Genomic DNA, 17,208 nt, shown 5'->3' on the forward strand with positions numbered 1-17,208 from the left:
AAGGAGGAACAAGGAGGCTTGCCTGAACGGCATGAGGAAGACAGAAGTCTGGAGCAAGTGAGGAGTTGCTAATTAAACAAAGAAGCTCCCTTGCTAAACACACAAGAATTTATAATGTATTTATATTTAATTTGGCTAAAAATATTACTATACTGTAGGCAGTTTCAAGAGACAAGAGTAACTTTCTAAAGAAAGGTTCCTACAAAGCCTCCTGGAGCGTGTCCGGCCAGTTGAGATGGAAAGTAGACTGTTTAGCAATTAGCCCTGCACATCCAAAAGGAAGTACCGTGGGCAAGGTTTTCTAGCAATCAGCATGGAAACAGGGTTTCCTTGTCTGTCTGGATATGGAAATGATAGACAAGAAGTGTGGCAATTGTTTGTCACCACAGCCTTATAAAAGAGCGGTCTGTTATCTACTGAAGCCCAAGGCCAGAAATGTATCTTGTTTACTGCATGATGACCAAAGCATTTCTCCACGCAGTTCTGTGTGGATGCAGATGGTGGGTACATCCCACATCCAGAGAAACAGGAAGCAATCGAACTGACCACCAAGAATTATGAAATAATCCACAGTCAGTTAGCCTGCACCAAAAAACACCACTTTGCCCTTCACGTTTGCAGTGACCTGCTCTCTGAATTAAAGCTAAAAACATCTTTACCGACCCATTGTCAGTCTGCGATTGGGTGCCTTGTAGAAACCTTCACTATGAAAAACACTCACAAATTTAACCTAGCTGCTCCCTATGCTGTATTTAAATCTAATCTCTTTGGCCTGAGAATGTCCTTTGTGGATGGCCAGTAGCAAAAAGATTTAAAATCTATTATTCTGCTTTTTATGGAAAACAATTTAATGTGTCTGGGGCATTTTAATCTTAGGATTATATGCTTAGCCCCTGGAAAATGCCTTTGGAAACATCACTGAGGATCTTTTTAATCATTGTTTTATCAGAAGACCCAATTATCATTTATACATTTATTGGTACTTAAGGCCCTGAAATAAAAAGCTTTTAGCTCAAAAAAGTGAGGCAGCTGCTGCAAGTTAACGAGAAAGCCAAGATCTCCACTGGGACCATCTAAATATATCCCACACCTTTAGAAACAGAGTGTGGATGCTCGCTCACCCCTGCAGAAACGCTCACCCCTGCAAGTGTATCTGACCAAAGACTGATGCTGCGGATTCTGACCTCCCTTTGTTGTTGGCTTGTTTGGTTTTGGTTTTGGTTTTAATGACTTCCAAATGGACTTCAAGTTAAATGAGAAAATACAGTTAGTACCTGTCTTCCAAATTATCAACACAAAAACAATTATTTCTTTTAAAAAGGGGCTGAGTCTCCTAGGACAAAGTTAATAGGAGCAGAGAGTAAAATCTTCCAAGTTGTTTTTAAAAGCTAGAAAATGAAGGCAATAGACTTAACAGACCAAAAGAAGACACATCCTCTAATTTGTGAAGCCTCATTCTGCCTCAGAAACAAACATTTCAAAACCATCAGGCATTTAAAATAGCTAACATGAAAGACAAAATAAGGAGGAAAAATCCACCTTAAAGCAAAAATGGTGCAGGCAAATAGTTTCAAAAGGTAAAAAAAAATTAATTTCAGAATACCTACTTAATTTATGAAAACATTCAGGAAACGTCAACAACAGAAAGCACAATAAAAACATGGTACTAAACAACTTTTGAAGGGTTCCAAGAAAAATGTAAGTTATTCTTGGGAAGAGGCATTCCACAAGTCAACATCTCACAGCAGGTCGAGAAGGAAGCTGAGAAAACAGTGGGGAAAGCCAAAACTGTGGCACAGATCATAAAAAACACTAAGCATCAAACATCCTGGCAAACGACACGTAGGGGAGGAGGGTTTTTTTTTTTTTTTTTTTTTTTTTTTTTTTGGCTTACAATTCCCTGCTACAGTCCATCCCTGCAGGTGAGTCAGAGTAGAACTCAGGGTAAACCACCATTTGACAAGCATGAGCAGAGAGAAGAAACACATGCTTGCTTGGTCTCCTTAAACAGGACCCCAAACCAGGAAATGATGGGTTTTCTTGCTTCAGTTAACCAACTAAGAAAACTCCTTCCAGTACACCTAAGGACCAACCTCATCTACACCTAAGATGACTCTCTTCCCAAGTGCTCTGAGGTTTTGTGACATCGGTACGACTGATCATCACCCTGCTCACTTGGATCTCAGCAAAAGTATATCCCAACCACGGCCTATTATCATTAAACTACTCCATACTGTTGATAAAGCACGAAGAATGAGACACAATGAAAGGCCCTACAAAGGATGGAGAACCGGCAGGTGCTGGTGTTCTGATGGGAAGCCGAGAGCTGGGAAAGGGTGAGCAGCGCCTTCCCCATCAGCAACTCAGTGATTTCCAGCCAGGAACTCTACACCTACCCAGGCAATCAATTATTCACGAGTGCCACACTCTCGGGTATACAGCAGTTCAGAAGTCTTACCTCCTGTTTGCAAACTGTTAGAAAGCTTGCAAAACTAGAAGGTAAAAGAAGAAAAATCAGAGTATGAGCTGGGGGAAGGAGGAAAGCCAGGGCAAAGGCTCCCAGAAAGGAGCCACAAAGTACAGCACAGAGTGCCCACAGCAGATGCCCAGGACTCCAGGTGTGAGTCCTTCGAGATGAAATTGATATGTGTTAAGATAGTGCCAGAAGCCTCCTGTGGAAAGCTGTGGTTACTGATACATGCCTTTAAAAAGAAAAGAAAATTTTAAAAATTTAAGACAAAATCTAACCACGGTGCTAAACAAGTCATTCATGCATCCTATTTACAAAAGATATTTACACAAGATAAACACTGGGTAAGAAATGGTAAAAGGAACTAGACCCTTAAAACAAAAACAAACTAAACTTTTTAAGAAGCCAATGTTGCATCCTATATCAGGTTTGACAACTTACAAATTACTTTAACTTGTATCTCATCATGCACACTTAGCATCATAACTGTGCCAGTGACAGGAACCCCTTTACAGCAAGAACAAGGTCCCTCAGACATCAAGCAAGCTGACATACCTGCCACCACCAGATCTGCAGACACTGGCCTACAAGGAACATGACCTGCTCTAAGTGAATTCCAGACTTACAAACTGCTCCTGAGGAGAGCCTGTGGAGTCAGGAGGAGATGAGGCTGATGGGGATTGAACTTGGGCCCCTCTCTCAATTGGAGTGCTTGTCCACATCGCTCAGTGGTTCACATGATATATTTTGAAACAGTCAGATTCATGAAAACAGCAAATAGTTGACACCAGGGCTTAGGGAGTTGTATGATGGGATTTGTGTTTCATATAATCTAATAAAAAGTAAATAAATAAATAAATAAAGACATAAAGATAAAAACGGCTATCACCTTGAATCAGGGAAAGGAGGACAGGGGAGGATCTCAAGGGAGGCTAGCTTAGGAGGAAGGCAAGGGGGGAAATGAGTCTGTTTCAACTAAAAACACTTTTTAAGGATTTAAAAGAGAAAATACTAAACAGAATAATCAACAAAAGAATTTGCAGTACTATCCATCCCACAGTGAATAATGCTGTTACTGTTTGTGTTGCTGTCACTGGAGAAAATGACGGGAACCCCGATTCCTCAGCTAGAAGATGGCCCAGGCAGGTCAGAAGGAATGAAGGAATTATTCATATTCGATCCCAGATTACTGAACAAGGCAAAAGGCTCTGGAGGAGTTAAGAACATAGTCAGGGAGAGTTAAATCCAAGAACCTATTATGGTTCCCACAGGCATTTGGTAAATTCAGGCTCTGTCTACAGAATTAGAAGTGAATCCATTTCCCCTCTAAGTATGAGTAAATCTGAAATGCAATCATCATCATAAAAAGCAGGTGTTGGTATCAATACTCAAACATCCCACCTCTCCTCTTAAAAAGACAACAATAACAAAGGAGTGTTTGGACACTGGTGCAAGGCTCATCTGAAATTCCTGAGAGTATCTCATGGTAAATGATTCCTTGTGAAAAGAAAGGTTTAAAAAAAACGAAAAATGAAAAGACACAGCTCATTCAGGGTGTCTGTGAGCTCCTCCCACGTGCCAGGCGGTCAGCGGAAACTCTAGGGCAGTTGTCATGCACAGAAGCAGTGGGTCTGGCCATGAAATAAGCTTTGTAAATGCCGACTAACAACACCACTTTTTCCTGAAAAGCATGGCATGGAGAGTCCAAACTGCGTTTTCTACTAAGTTTTTCCTTGCTCTGATGGCTGCAGATGTGGGAACTGTATTGTGAATTAGCAACACCAATACTTCAACTTCAGTCTGAAGTCTGCGGTAAATACAAATAAATCACTGTTGTCCTCAACACAACATGACCCTTCTCCCTAAATGTCTGAGTCCCAAGAGCACACCTCCCACATTACAAAGAAAAAAGCATTATGGGGAAATAGTCTTAACAGAGAAAGAGTGACTCCTTCTAGACAGAGCTGCCTAAAAGCCTCAGACACAGTACGAGTCAATGACCACATCTCACACCCTACTGACACATCCAAACCACCTCCCACCCCAAAAATATGTTTGTCATCTACTGCTCTAAGTACAGGACTTGATGAACCCAGCACAATTATTTCTGAGTGAATACCAACCCAAGTACGTTCCCACCAGGGTAGAGCAACATGAGCAAAAGCCAGAAGAAAGCAGAGGAGATAGCAACACGGGATGGGCATGGAGGCGCTGCCGCAAGCGTTTGTGTGGGTTCTTCATCTCTGCCTCCTTGATTAATTATTAACTCCCCCAGATGCCCCACAGTCAACACAAAGGCGAGAGTGGAATGGAAAAAGTCAGGACTGGACAATATTGACCCTCACAGGCTACAGGACAGGACACCAACACAATAACGAGGGATAAAGAACAGCAATCAGGAGGTATTATTAGAAATGCCCCACGAGGGGCTGGAGAGATGGCTCAATGCTTAAAAGCACTGGCTGCTCTACTAGAGGTCCAGAGTTCAATTCCCAGCAACCACATGTGGCTCACAACCATCTGTAAGGGGAGACGATTCTCTCTGCTGGCGTACATGATGACAGAGCACTCCAATACATAAAATACATAAATAAATCTTTAAAAAGAAAAAAAGAAATTCCCCACAAATATCCATTCATTTGAGCTTTCCCAGAACCAGGGTAAAAGCCTTTGTCCCCATTGAAAGTTAAAGAAATGGGCACAAAAGGGTTGAGTAACATGGCAAGCTCATGCACCCAGACCTGTAATTCATTTATGTTCTCCATCACAGGTTCATTCTGCTACCCTAGGATGTATCTCAGTTCAAAAGCAACACACCTCAAAATGCTTTGCAAACCCTAAAACAAACAAACAAACAAACACAGGTTAATTATCATTATCACAACTAGTGATAATGATAATGAACCTTCCAGTACCATCCTGGCAACTAACGTTTATGTCACTAAAGGCAACCACTAACTTTCCCTACGTATCCATCTTCACTTCCACTCTAGATAAAGAAACGTCAGGCTAGGACTGAAGCATGTGACCGGGACAATCCAATCAAAACAGACCCAAGAGCCACGTGTTGGGGTGGCATACACCTTCTCGGGGAGGCAGAGGCAGGTGGATTGCTGTCAGTTGGAGGCCAGCCTGGTCTACAAAGCAAGTCTAGGACAGCCGAGGCGACACACAGAAACCCTGTCTCAGTGAAGAGAGAGAGAGAGAGAGAGTGACACCCAGGACTAGCCTCACAGTAGCACATACTTTCCCGACGTGAACTCAAAGCTCTGCAGGTCTCCACGCAAACAAACACGGCCAAGATGGATCCACATAACATCCCTTAGATTCCCAGCCAGCTTCAGGGAGAGCCATCCTGGGCTCAATCACCTGCACACTAAGCAGGCGGTCTGAATTAGTTTGAGCTGGGTTTTCTGTCCCTTTCAACCGAAAAACTCATCTTGATACTTCCTAATGCACATTTTGTTCTATTGAGTCATACTGACCCTAACTTCAGAACTTTCTCTGTTTTAAAAATAAAACGGGAGAGTAACAAAGTAAATTTTAACTAGACAGGCTTGAAAATTAACCCCCCTAAGGGTTCTTGGCAAGATAACTCCATGCATTGTAGAACAAGTCAGTTTTTCTACTGCCTCAGAGCAAGTGATTTTTACCTATGGGCATTTTTTTTTCTTCAGGAAATGGCATTTTAGGCTGAGCCAGTGGTTCAAACCAATAATGCCAGTTACTCGGGATACTGAGATGAGGACTGAAAGTTCAAAGCCAGCTGAGGCTGGGCGTGGGGAGAGTGCAGAACAGTATCAATAATGGCAAAGCACTGCAGAGTGGGGAGCAACCAATATAGAAGAGAGAAAGAGAAAAGAGCCTCATTCTTTGGGGGAAGTTGGTTTTGGGGGTATTGTTTGTTTTCAAGACATGACTTCTCTGTATAACAGCCCTGGCTGTCCCGGAACTTTAGACCAGGCTGGCCTTGAACTCACAGAGATCTACATGTCTCTTCCTCCAGAGTACTGGGATTAAAGGTGTGTGCCACCATGCCTGGCTCGGGTATGCTCATTCATTCCTGAACTACACAGGGCCTCACGAACCACATTAATTTCCTCTGAGAGCAGCACACAGGGTCTCCTGAACCACAACTGGCCTCCCCTCTATCTAGTGAGACCACCTGCTCTGGCAGCAGCATTTCACAGATTTCCTCCCTGGCTCCTTCAGAAGTCTTGAAATTTCTGAAGAGAGCAATGTTGCCCTAGACGCCTGCCCCCAAATGGGGTAAAAAGCATTTCACTTGTGGTCCAGCGGCTCCAGAGGCGACAGGTAGTATCACTGGGAGCTGTATGCTCTTCTGCTCCCTTGAATCATCACACACTGCTAAATAATTACAGCTACAACACCTAAAAGACCTCTTGGACTGAAAGAAGGAAGCATAGCCTGTGTGGACTATGGTGGCTCATGATCATAGCTCGTCTGAGGACAGTCATGGAGTAAGTGCGCAGACAATGAAAGCCCAAGCGTCCACCCATAAAACACACACGAGCACTTACAAAAACCAATAACTAGGTCAAAATGAGACTTAAAACACATTTCTTAGATAACTATAAAGGGCATTACTTTGTGTTCCTTGCAATGGTGTCTACAGGCTCCGATTAAACATAAATCATTATGTACGACCTTGAGCAAGCAGGGATAAGCAAACCAACACAAACTGATTGGTTACTCCACATTCCACACTGTATTATCTTGGTTTGTTATGATTTCAGAGGTCTGCTTGGCTTGCTGTGATAAGCATGCCAAAAGCTCCCCTCCCCCTCTCCAGATAGGGCAGCCTTCCCAGGGGCCTCGAGTCACCACCCATATACAGTCAGGATCTTAAAGCTGTAAGAGTTGGTGTCTATTACACCACACAATCCTCTTACTGAGGTGGTCACTGGATTGTGTAGAGCAACTACTTATCAAATATGCAAAACTAATTAAGACAGTGGATATATTAACTTTAAATTGACGAACTGGCAGTTTAATTTCCACACTATATTTTGTTACACCTCATAGAAAACAAGAATGGAATTTGTAAATTCTCAAGCACCTCTAAAAATGTTCTAAGTACAAAAACTTGTTGGATGACTACGTGAACACACTTGAAGAGCTTAGATTCTTATATGACCACATTGATTATCCTTGCTTTATCTTTGCTTCAGTGACATAAAGCAGGAGCTGGCAAACATTTTGAGCAAGGGAGATCATAAATATTTGCAGCTTTGTGAGCCATATGATCATTTGATACAACTACTTACCCTGGTTTCTTTTACTGCTATTCAACTCTACTGTTATATAACACAATCTGTAAGCAAATCAGCATGACTGTATTTGAATAGAACTTTATTTAGAAAAACAGAATTTGGCAATAAAAACACCATTTCCCATGGAGAATACTTGCTTATAATATAGTCTTCTAGCCCTTGGACAGCTTGCAAAACTGAGTCAGATCTCCTAGGTTGGAGGTATATACTCAAATCTCCACAGTGCCAACTCGTGCCCGTTCGTTGCAGTCCTGTTGCCAGCTTGGTCTATGGACGTCTTTGAATTTGCTTTCCTGAACTGTGCAGTACAACCAATGCGTGTCCCTAACTGTGACCTTACAACCACAGCACAGGCTCTCAGGTGCAAGCACAGCTGACAGTGCTCTTGCCCTTCCTTAATTCCTAATATCAGTACCTAACATGCTTTTAACTATTTATTCACCCATGGCCTGTATGAAAGAGGCTGCAGTCTGCCTGGAGGCACTGCTGAGGAAGACACAGAGGACGGAGCCAGCAGAAGAGAGCAGGGAGCCACAGGAGGAGACAGAGTCACTGCAGGACTGAACAAACCACAGAGCTCTACAGGTGCCTGCATCTCCCACTGCCATGTCCGGGCTTCTTCACAGACAGCGCCAGCTGGGCAAAGGCTGGACATCCTGCTGCTGCGCCACTGTAGTGACGGTAGCGATAAACCTCACTCAATCCCCATTTCTCTGGAGGGTGGCCTGGATGAGTAAACCCCTTAAAGCAATCCACATCAGCTAGAATAAATAAATCATGTTTTCACACAGTAGAATGCGCCATGACAATGAAAATGGACAGTCTATAACTGTATGCAACAACGACTGACTGACAAAAAGCATACAAAAATATAATCTGGGTTATGTGTTACACAGAGGCATACACAAACATACACACACACAATGAACAAAGGAAAACTAATTTATACCGCTACAAGTCAAAGGAGCAGCATAGTGTCTAGTGGAAAGGATGAGGTGAAGATGATGGTTTTTCTTAATCTGCGTGCTTGTCACAGAGCTGTTTGGTGTGTGAAGTTGCTCTGAGCTCTGTATTTATAATACATGTAGTGATAAGAAGCCTGGAATTCAGAATAGCCAATCGCTCCCCTGCAAGAAGTGATGGCTCCTGTAATCAGCTCTGATATGCAGTGACATGTAATGATAATCACTACAAAATGATCAAGTCCAACAAGTTTTTCATATAAAATTTCTATTGAAATAGTCAAGTCTCAAAGCGTGGAATCAATTTTAGCCTCTGTGGTGTTGATTCTAACATTTAGCCTCAACTTCACACGACTACTCGTGATCTTTCCAATTCTCCTACAGATACAGATTTTTTTTTTTTTAAATTAACTAACCTTTTTGACCACATAGATCAGGAGACTAGGTACTTCTGAATGCTCGTCAGGAGGAGAGCTGCTGCCATCTGATTCACTCACCCCACCAACCCAACGGCAGCCGCGGTGAACAGGCGGAAGTGCAGGAGGCCTCCCCTACACGGGGCCAACACCGTACCTCTGTACGTGGTTCTTATCAACCCAATCCGCACTGCTTAGCAGCCCATTAACTAGACGGAGCTAAAATCTTTTATCTCTGTAAACTATGAAGGGAGAAGGCCTCAGTTACACACTTAAGTGCTTACTTAAGTGATCTGGTGTCACACAATTTACGAGTGTTCTAAAATCCACTCATGGGAGAACACTGTTATTTTTAGAAGCCCTAAAAATTGAGGAGAAAATGTCTTGATATTTGCAACTTATTCCCATGTGTTTCAGCAAAAACAAAATAACCAAAGTATTTTTAAAAGGGACAGAACTACCTAAACAGAAACTTTTAGCAAAATGCTAACAACACTGGATGTAGGTGCTGGGCACTCAGGGGCTCACTTCCTGTTCTTTCAACTCTTCAGCAGGCTGAGGACTTCTCACAGCAAAAAGTTGCAGATAAGTCTCTACTCACCTTCCAAGTGGGTGGCTGTCTCCTAAATGAAATAAAATGGCTAAGTCTGCCCGCCGGCACCGCTCATGCTGCCTTCACCCTGCAAGTAGCAGCAAGAAACGTGTTAGCAACAAGGAATTTTATTAAGCTAATACTATTTCAGTCAGAGATGTACTTAATATATGGTGAGTCTCAGGATTAAAATATTGTTATAACTTAAAAAAAATAAGGAGAAACACGAAAATAGGAAAACGATCCCATATTGACCACGGGAAATTCAATCAGCCTCATTTACTCTAGGAATGCTTGCAACAAAGCAATCTCACAGTGAACTAAGTTTTTTTCCCCCTCCCTCTGGCTTCATTTTAAGATGTGCTGGACAAAAACTGCCTATAATTAGGGAATTAGGATATACAATGTGACATTCTGCCTTATGCACACATTAAGAAATTGTTACTACGATCAGCTAATTAACATATCCATTTCTTCATGTACTCCTCTTACTGTTTGTTTTGAGCCATGTCTGGATATGCAGCCAGGCCGGCTTTAAACTCTGGCCCCTCCCAGCCTGTATTCAGAGTGCTAGGGCTATAACTATGGGGCACCCATTCTCAGCTATCAGTTACGCTCTTATTTGTGGTCAGAACCCCAGAGAGATCTTTGCTCTCAGCAAATTTGCAACCCACAACACATTAAGTATGGCATCACGCCATCCTTTCGGCCTTCTGAATATTACTGCCATGGTGACTTTCTCTTCCCCTGAAACCATTTCAATGCAGTGGCATGGCCCAAACATCCTCAACTCAGCCCAAGCTCAGAAAAAAACTGAGCTGTAAGGGCATGAGTTCTTCCTTTTGACCTTGAATTCCTGGGACCATGTGCATCAGGCACTGTCTTCCAATCAACAACCACTGTGAAACAGCAGGACTTACTTAAATCCTCTGAGGCAAAGACATTCTGAGCCAGCCCCTCCTAAGTACAACGACACGCCACCCAGCAAGGCAGCCCTGTGCCCTGTGCCGCCCTCCGACTGCCACCACCATCTGCTTTGGAGGTACCTAATCCATCTGCTCCTCCTCACAGCTCCGAGGGAGTTTGCCACCCTCTAGACACGTCAGCTGAGAGGCAAAGACACTCATCTAGAAAATGGCAGAAATGAGATGCCTACTCGAGTTTTCCAACTCCAGGACCAGAGTTTGTCTCAGTACACACAGTGTGCTCTGTCCAGAGCGATGACGCTTTTCTGTAAAGCAGCTCAGAGCCAAAGGCCCAGACACTCTCACCTGAGGAAACGGGTGTGTGCTGCTACATGTTTCCTAAGAGAAGACAACCGCAATCACGCTTAATAGTACCATTAATCCCATAATCATCTCAATTACTATAATTACCACTAATAATTATACTTCCCTTGTAGACACAATAACCTTCATGTATTTTTGGCATTTTATACATACAATTAATGTTCCTCCCTTTTCTCAAAAGAGTACAGATGGCTAACTGAAGTAAATAAATAAGCAGCATAACATCAGAACACTGGCCATTGTCATCTTTGCATTAATCAAAGAAAGCCCTTGCTGGTGAGGACTCTGTTTTCATAAAATGACAACTATGATGCAAAACAGCAGCACAGACACAACCCCACAAATGAGGCCCTGAGCTGAAGACAGAAGGAAAACTCTCCCTGAGCTGGCGGGAAGGGCCTCTGTCTGGAAAGGGCCTCTCTGCTAAGCAAATGTCTGCACACCCAGAGGTGGAGGTGTGAGGCGTACCTGGTGAGCAAAGGTCTGAGGGGAGCTAGTGGTATGCAGTCCTCTCCTCTCCACAAGTTAGTGTAAGAAGTGAGAGCTGTCACCTGACGCTTAGCCTGCCTTCCAGAGATCTGAGATTCACAAAGGAGATTCTCACAAACGGGGCACTTGACCCCAGGAATACTCTCAAAGCAGCCGCTTCGACAGCCACACAAAACTGAGGGGGAAATACGCAATGTATTTTCTTAACTCAAAAATCTGGGTGGGAGGTGAGCAAATAAATTAATAATTTGAAAGTAGTTAATATTAAAACAAGAAGTAGAATGGTACATGAATTCTTACACAACAACAATCCTGTTTTGGCTTCCGTAGGCCTTTTCCAGCTTTCACATTTGTAGGGGATGGAAAGAGAAGCGTGGAATACTTATCCATCATCATTACAGACAGCAACAGAAGACACAGGGGTATGCCATGGACTATAACTTCACAATGACCTTTGTTCTGAAGACATCTCTTCAAAATCTGGGGTCCCGGACTTTTGTCAGATGTAGAGGCAGACAAAATGCCATCTGGAGAGCGGGAATGCCACCTCTACGTCGCTTAGCCTGACAGGTATCAGTGATCCAGTCCTCCTCATCTTCCTCCTTCCCACCAGGCAGGCTCATGCCATGCACGAGCTGCACTGCTTACTGATGACACTGTCCTCCCTGTCCTGGCTGCTAAGACATTATTGTCGGTAAGAAGGGATGATTATACGGTTACTATATACAAATAAGCTTTATCTCCCTGCAGTGGCAGTGCAAGCCTTTAGTCCCAGCACTAGGGAGGCAGAGACAGGTGGATCTGAGTTCGAGGTCAACCTGGTCTACAGAGTGAGTTCTAGGATAGCCATGGGCTATACAAAGAAACCCTGTCTCAAAAAATCCGAAGTAAATAAACAAATAAACTTAGCAACTTAGTTTGTCTCTAAAAAGATATTATTCTGAAATATATTTTAAAAAGAGAGACTGTGAAAGCGAGCCTCCAAAACGGCAGCCAGCGATCCCCACCTCCCAGCATCCCTACCCTGCTGTAGGCCACTCCCCTCCACGCTGAAGAAGGCTGCTGTGGGTAAACGCTACAACACTGGGGGAAGGCCAAAGAGATGCTTCTGCAGCTCACATCTACAAGAGCTCAATAGGTAAAGCACTCGCCGTGCAAGATGAAGACCTGAGTTCACATCCCCAGATTCCATGTGATAAAGCCAGATGCAGCAAGCACATCTGCATTTCCAGTGATCCGACGTAAGATGGGCGACGCAGAAAGAAGAATCTCTGGAAGTTCACAGGCCGGCAACCCGCCTGGAATGCACAGCAGTACACAACAAAGAGACCCGCTGGAAGGTGAGGAGTCACACGGGTTGTCCTTTAACACCCGCACCACGTGCATGTTTTCACATACACACACACACCCCCCCCACACACAAACACACCAACAAAAAGAGGCTATACAGATACTTCTCAAAACCAGTGCAAAACTGAGGCTTCCAACACCACGTGCTTGAGCCAACACAGAAGCAGATCCCTCGGCAGCAGGTGGTCCTCACTTCAACTCCATGAGACCCTAAGTTAAAACCACCCAGGCTAACCTGTTTCCAAATGCCTGGCCCTCCCCCGACCCCCACGTGGAAGCTCTGAGATCACACTTAGGGTTTAGTGTGAGAGCTCTGAGAACTGCGTGCAGTGATGACCACTCTAACAGAATGCGTCTGACGTGAGCTTTGGGTTTTGGAGGCCGTGTGCGCACTTGCTCACTGCATTTCCTCTGATCTTCACCACCTCCCCTGCCAACCACAGAGATGCACCACTAGATTGAGCTTTGAGTCAATCATTTTTTTTTTCTCTCTGTGGTTTCACCAATATGTATTCTCAATATGCCACTGTGGTTTTGTCTAAGTTAAGCCTAATGTAAAGGAAAACACAATGTGCACATTCTTCTGAGACTTCCTCCTTCCTTAAGCTTTGATTCTGAGCTTCACTGTTGTTGACTCAAGTGGCTGTGGTTCATTCATTTTTTTTTCTACATTCCATACTTTCCATTGTGTGAAGAGACTCAATTCCCAGCTCTATTCTGCTGCTGAGGATCCTGGGAGTTTTCGATTTTCAGCTGTCATAAATAACGCTGCCGTTATATTCTGGCCCTTGTCCCTGGGTCCGCACGTTAAGTTTCTGCAGGCCCTACCTAGGGAGAAGTGGCAAGGCTGCAGGGCTGTGCGGGTTTAATCCTCTAAGCGAGGCCAAATTGTTTTCCAAGTGTTTGTGTGCAGTGGACACTAGCCGCCTTTCCAGTCCTGCTCTGAGTAAGAGGCATGCTTGTGTTGCTAATTACAGGGAAAGCTTTCAGCCAACAAAAGGGAAAGCTTTTCCCCGTGGCAGCATCACGGCTGCAAATAAACAGTACTCCAAAGTGGTGACCCAGACAGCTGGAGCATATTAGTCACAGGACATTGTACAGACTTGAGGATAATGCCAGAGACGGAGCCAGGATACACTGACTACGGGGTAAGGCCACTTCTAGACTTAAAGTAAATGTGGGGGCTGTTTCTTCCTGATGGATTCCCAGTGTGATTCTTCCTTAGGGCTGTCATGGAAAAGGATGGGGGGAATGAACTTTTTCACAACAGCCAAATTCAAAAGCAGAGGAGCCAATCATCGCTATGAAATGGCTCTTCTAGAAGAGAACAGTCTTTGTGAGATGAAATTACACTATTTTTCATCATGTAATAAACTATTACATACCACAACTAAGTTTTTCTTTTGGTACTTTTATAAAAAAATTAAATATTCTCAATTTAAAAAAAAATCCTTTGCAGAGTAAGCCCACTTTCTTAGATGGAAAGGGTAGCTTATCATGGGCATTTTACTATGTGCCCATGTTCAGTTTGTAAGTATTTAATCAAGGGTTTTTGCAGATATGCTCATCATGGACACTGGCTTCTAGTTTTGTATAGTTGTGGTGTCTTTAAACAATTTGGCTATTAGAGTAATACTGGCTTCATAGAAGAAGTTTGGGAATTGTACTTCTGTTTCACATTTAAAAATCATTTAAGACACATTGTTTGAAAGTCTAGCAGGGTATTTCTATGAACACATTTGGGCATAGGCATTTCTAATTAAAACACTATTGTATATGTATTCATGAATGTATGTGTATGAATGTGGGCATATGTGACAATAATAATTAAAGAAAAATTGACCATTAATTGACCATATATATATATATATATATATATATATATACATAAAATTGACCATATATATATACATAAAATTGACCATATATATATATATATATATATATATATATATATAAGCTCTTTCTACTTTAAAAAAGAAAAAAAAAGAAAGGGTAGCTTTATGTTAATCTGCATTTCTAGTAGAAATAAGATTACAAATGACTGACTCTCTTGACATTAAAAACAAGTAATAACAAATTCTTTCCCCAGGTGATGGTGGCACATGCCTTTAATCCCAGTACTCGGGAGGCAGAGGCAGGCAGATCTCTGCCAGCCTGATGCACAGAGCTAGTGCCAGAACAGCCAAGGCTACACAAAGAAACCTTGTCTCAAAAAAAAAGAAAAAAAAGGAAAAAAGAAAAAGAAAGGAAAGAAAGAAAGAAAGAAAGGAAGGAAGGAAGGAAGGAAGGAAGGAAGGAAGGAAGGAAGAAAGAAAGAAAGAAAGAAAGAAAGAAAGAAAGAAAGAAAGAAAGAAAGAAAGAAAACAAGTAAGAAGGAAATACAAGGAAGAAATACAAAACTAAAATGTTGCCTAATGGCATCATCAGAACTCAATCTCTCAGTAATTTGTATTTGTCTGTTTAAATGTTTAAATTCGTTTATCTTGGAGCTGGAGAGCACTGGCTCCTCTTCCAGATAACCAAGGTTCAAGTCTCAGCACCCACAATGAGGTTGACAACTGTCTGTAACTTCACTTCCGGGGTGGAATGTCCTCTTACAGCCCCCACAGGCACAGGCACACAAGTGGTGCACAAACATAAATGAAGGCAAAACATACATATAATGATAATATTTAATTATTTATCCTTATGAAGCAGGAATCTTTGTACATATTTTATAAATGGAGGACACTGAGGCAGAGAAAGCAATGAAGTTGTACACAATACAACTGAGAAGCCCAATTAGTTTATTCTACAGAGTGAGTTCACTTGTGTCTTTCTTTGTTTCTCTGTCTGGAGACAGAATCGAGAACTGTATCTCAGGCTGGCCTCAAATTCAGGGTCCTCTTACATTAGCCTCCCATAATGCTGGGTTACGGGCATAGGCCTTTACATCCTGGCCTAGAACGGAACTCCTAACTCTATCCTTACTCTAGGCAGCTCCTCAGTCCCTCAAGCCCACCTGCCAAACACTAAGCACCTACAGGTGCTCAACACTTCTCAGAGTCGGACTACATTATTTCTAGTCCTTCCCACAGGGCTGGGGGAACTTTCCTGTTTTGTCCTTGAAGAAATTTTAGGCTCTGAGATCCCAAGAAAGTTGGCCAGAATAATACAGGCTGTGAAATAAAACGGTGAGGACTTGACGCTCCCCTAGAAGTCTAGAGTAAGTCCATGTTCTCGCCACAGCGGACCCTCTAGAGGAGAGGTTCGCCACCTTCCTAACGCTGCGACCCTTTAGTACAGTTCCTCATGCTGTGGTGACCCCCCAACCATACAATTCTTTTTGTTGATACTTCACAACTATGACTTTTCTACTGTTGTGGACTGTAATATAAATACCTGATAAACAGGATACTTGATATATGACTGTTGTAGTAAATAAAAAATGGTATTGGGCTATATATAATGTTGATTAATAGCCCTATAAGTATCACGGCGGCATTATTTAACCCACTATCACAATTACTAAGACACAGACACCTGCTAAATTTTATAAGTGCCTTATTTACCTTGGGCTGGGCAGATATTTTACCTATACTGTCTCAGTAATCTCACTGTTCATCTCCCAGCCCACATCCAATGTCATCTGCCTTAACCATCAATATCTGGACTACCTTCCATCCATAATCTTATGAATACTCGCTTCTATTCTTCATGTGGGCCTTTCCTCCTTTGTCCTTGTGGTTTTTTCTTCCACCCTAACCCATCATGGTATTCTCCTTTCTCCTCTCTTCCTGTCAGTCCATTTCCCGTGATTCTCTGGTTCCCAAAGCCTGAGAACTTTAACCACGCCCACCCCATTCTGCCCTGCCCAGATTTTAGGCCTTTTAATCAACCAATTAGGAATAATGTGTTAGGCAGGTTTACACAACAAGGAAAGGTGTATCCAGGCGGTAGCCAGATCTTGAGAGCAAGTAAATAGCATCAAAATACAAGCATCAGATCAACCCCCAACACGTGACCCTGATGAAAAGGTCGGCTCCCAAGAAGGGGTCTTGACCCACAAGTTGAGAACCACTGCTTCAGACTGTGACATCCATCACCTGAGTTCAGGGCTCAGTAGGCAGGTGTTAAGCTTAGATCACAAGAACAGTCCCCACAAGAACTGTGGAAAAACACACGGAATCATATGAAGATTCCCTGGTCTTCAGAACAAGCAAAAGAGCCCAACTCCACACCACTCCTGAAGGGCTTACCCAGGACAGGCAACGCCTTCTAGCACATAAGACCTCCATCTGTAAAATGGAGATATTTTATTTCAAACAGTTATTGTAAGGATTAACGAGATCAATACACAAAAT

At 42.9% G+C, this 17,208-nt stretch overlaps 1 protein-coding gene across 12 annotated transcripts in view; it reads right to left on the bottom strand.

The window, feature by feature from the left end:
* Positions 1 to 17,208, bottom strand: part of Sgms1 (sphingomyelin synthase 1) — a 258,253-nt gene that overhangs the window by 214,651 nt on the left and 26,394 nt on the right. For all 12 annotated transcript variants that reach the window (XM_060388375.1, XM_060388385.1, XM_060388374.1 and 9 more), the window contains exon 2: positions 9,744 to 9,822. The gene's annotated coding sequence lies outside the window, so the exon portion shown is untranslated. The remainder of the gene's footprint in view (positions 1 to 9,743; positions 9,823 to 17,208) is intronic.

The sequence above is a fragment of the Meriones unguiculatus genome, chromosome 1 (assembly GCF_030254825.1).
Source record: "Meriones unguiculatus strain TT.TT164.6M chromosome 1, Bangor_MerUng_6.1, whole genome shotgun sequence".
In the NCBI taxonomy this organism is placed as follows: Eukaryota; Metazoa; Chordata; class Mammalia; order Rodentia; family Muridae; genus Meriones; species Meriones unguiculatus.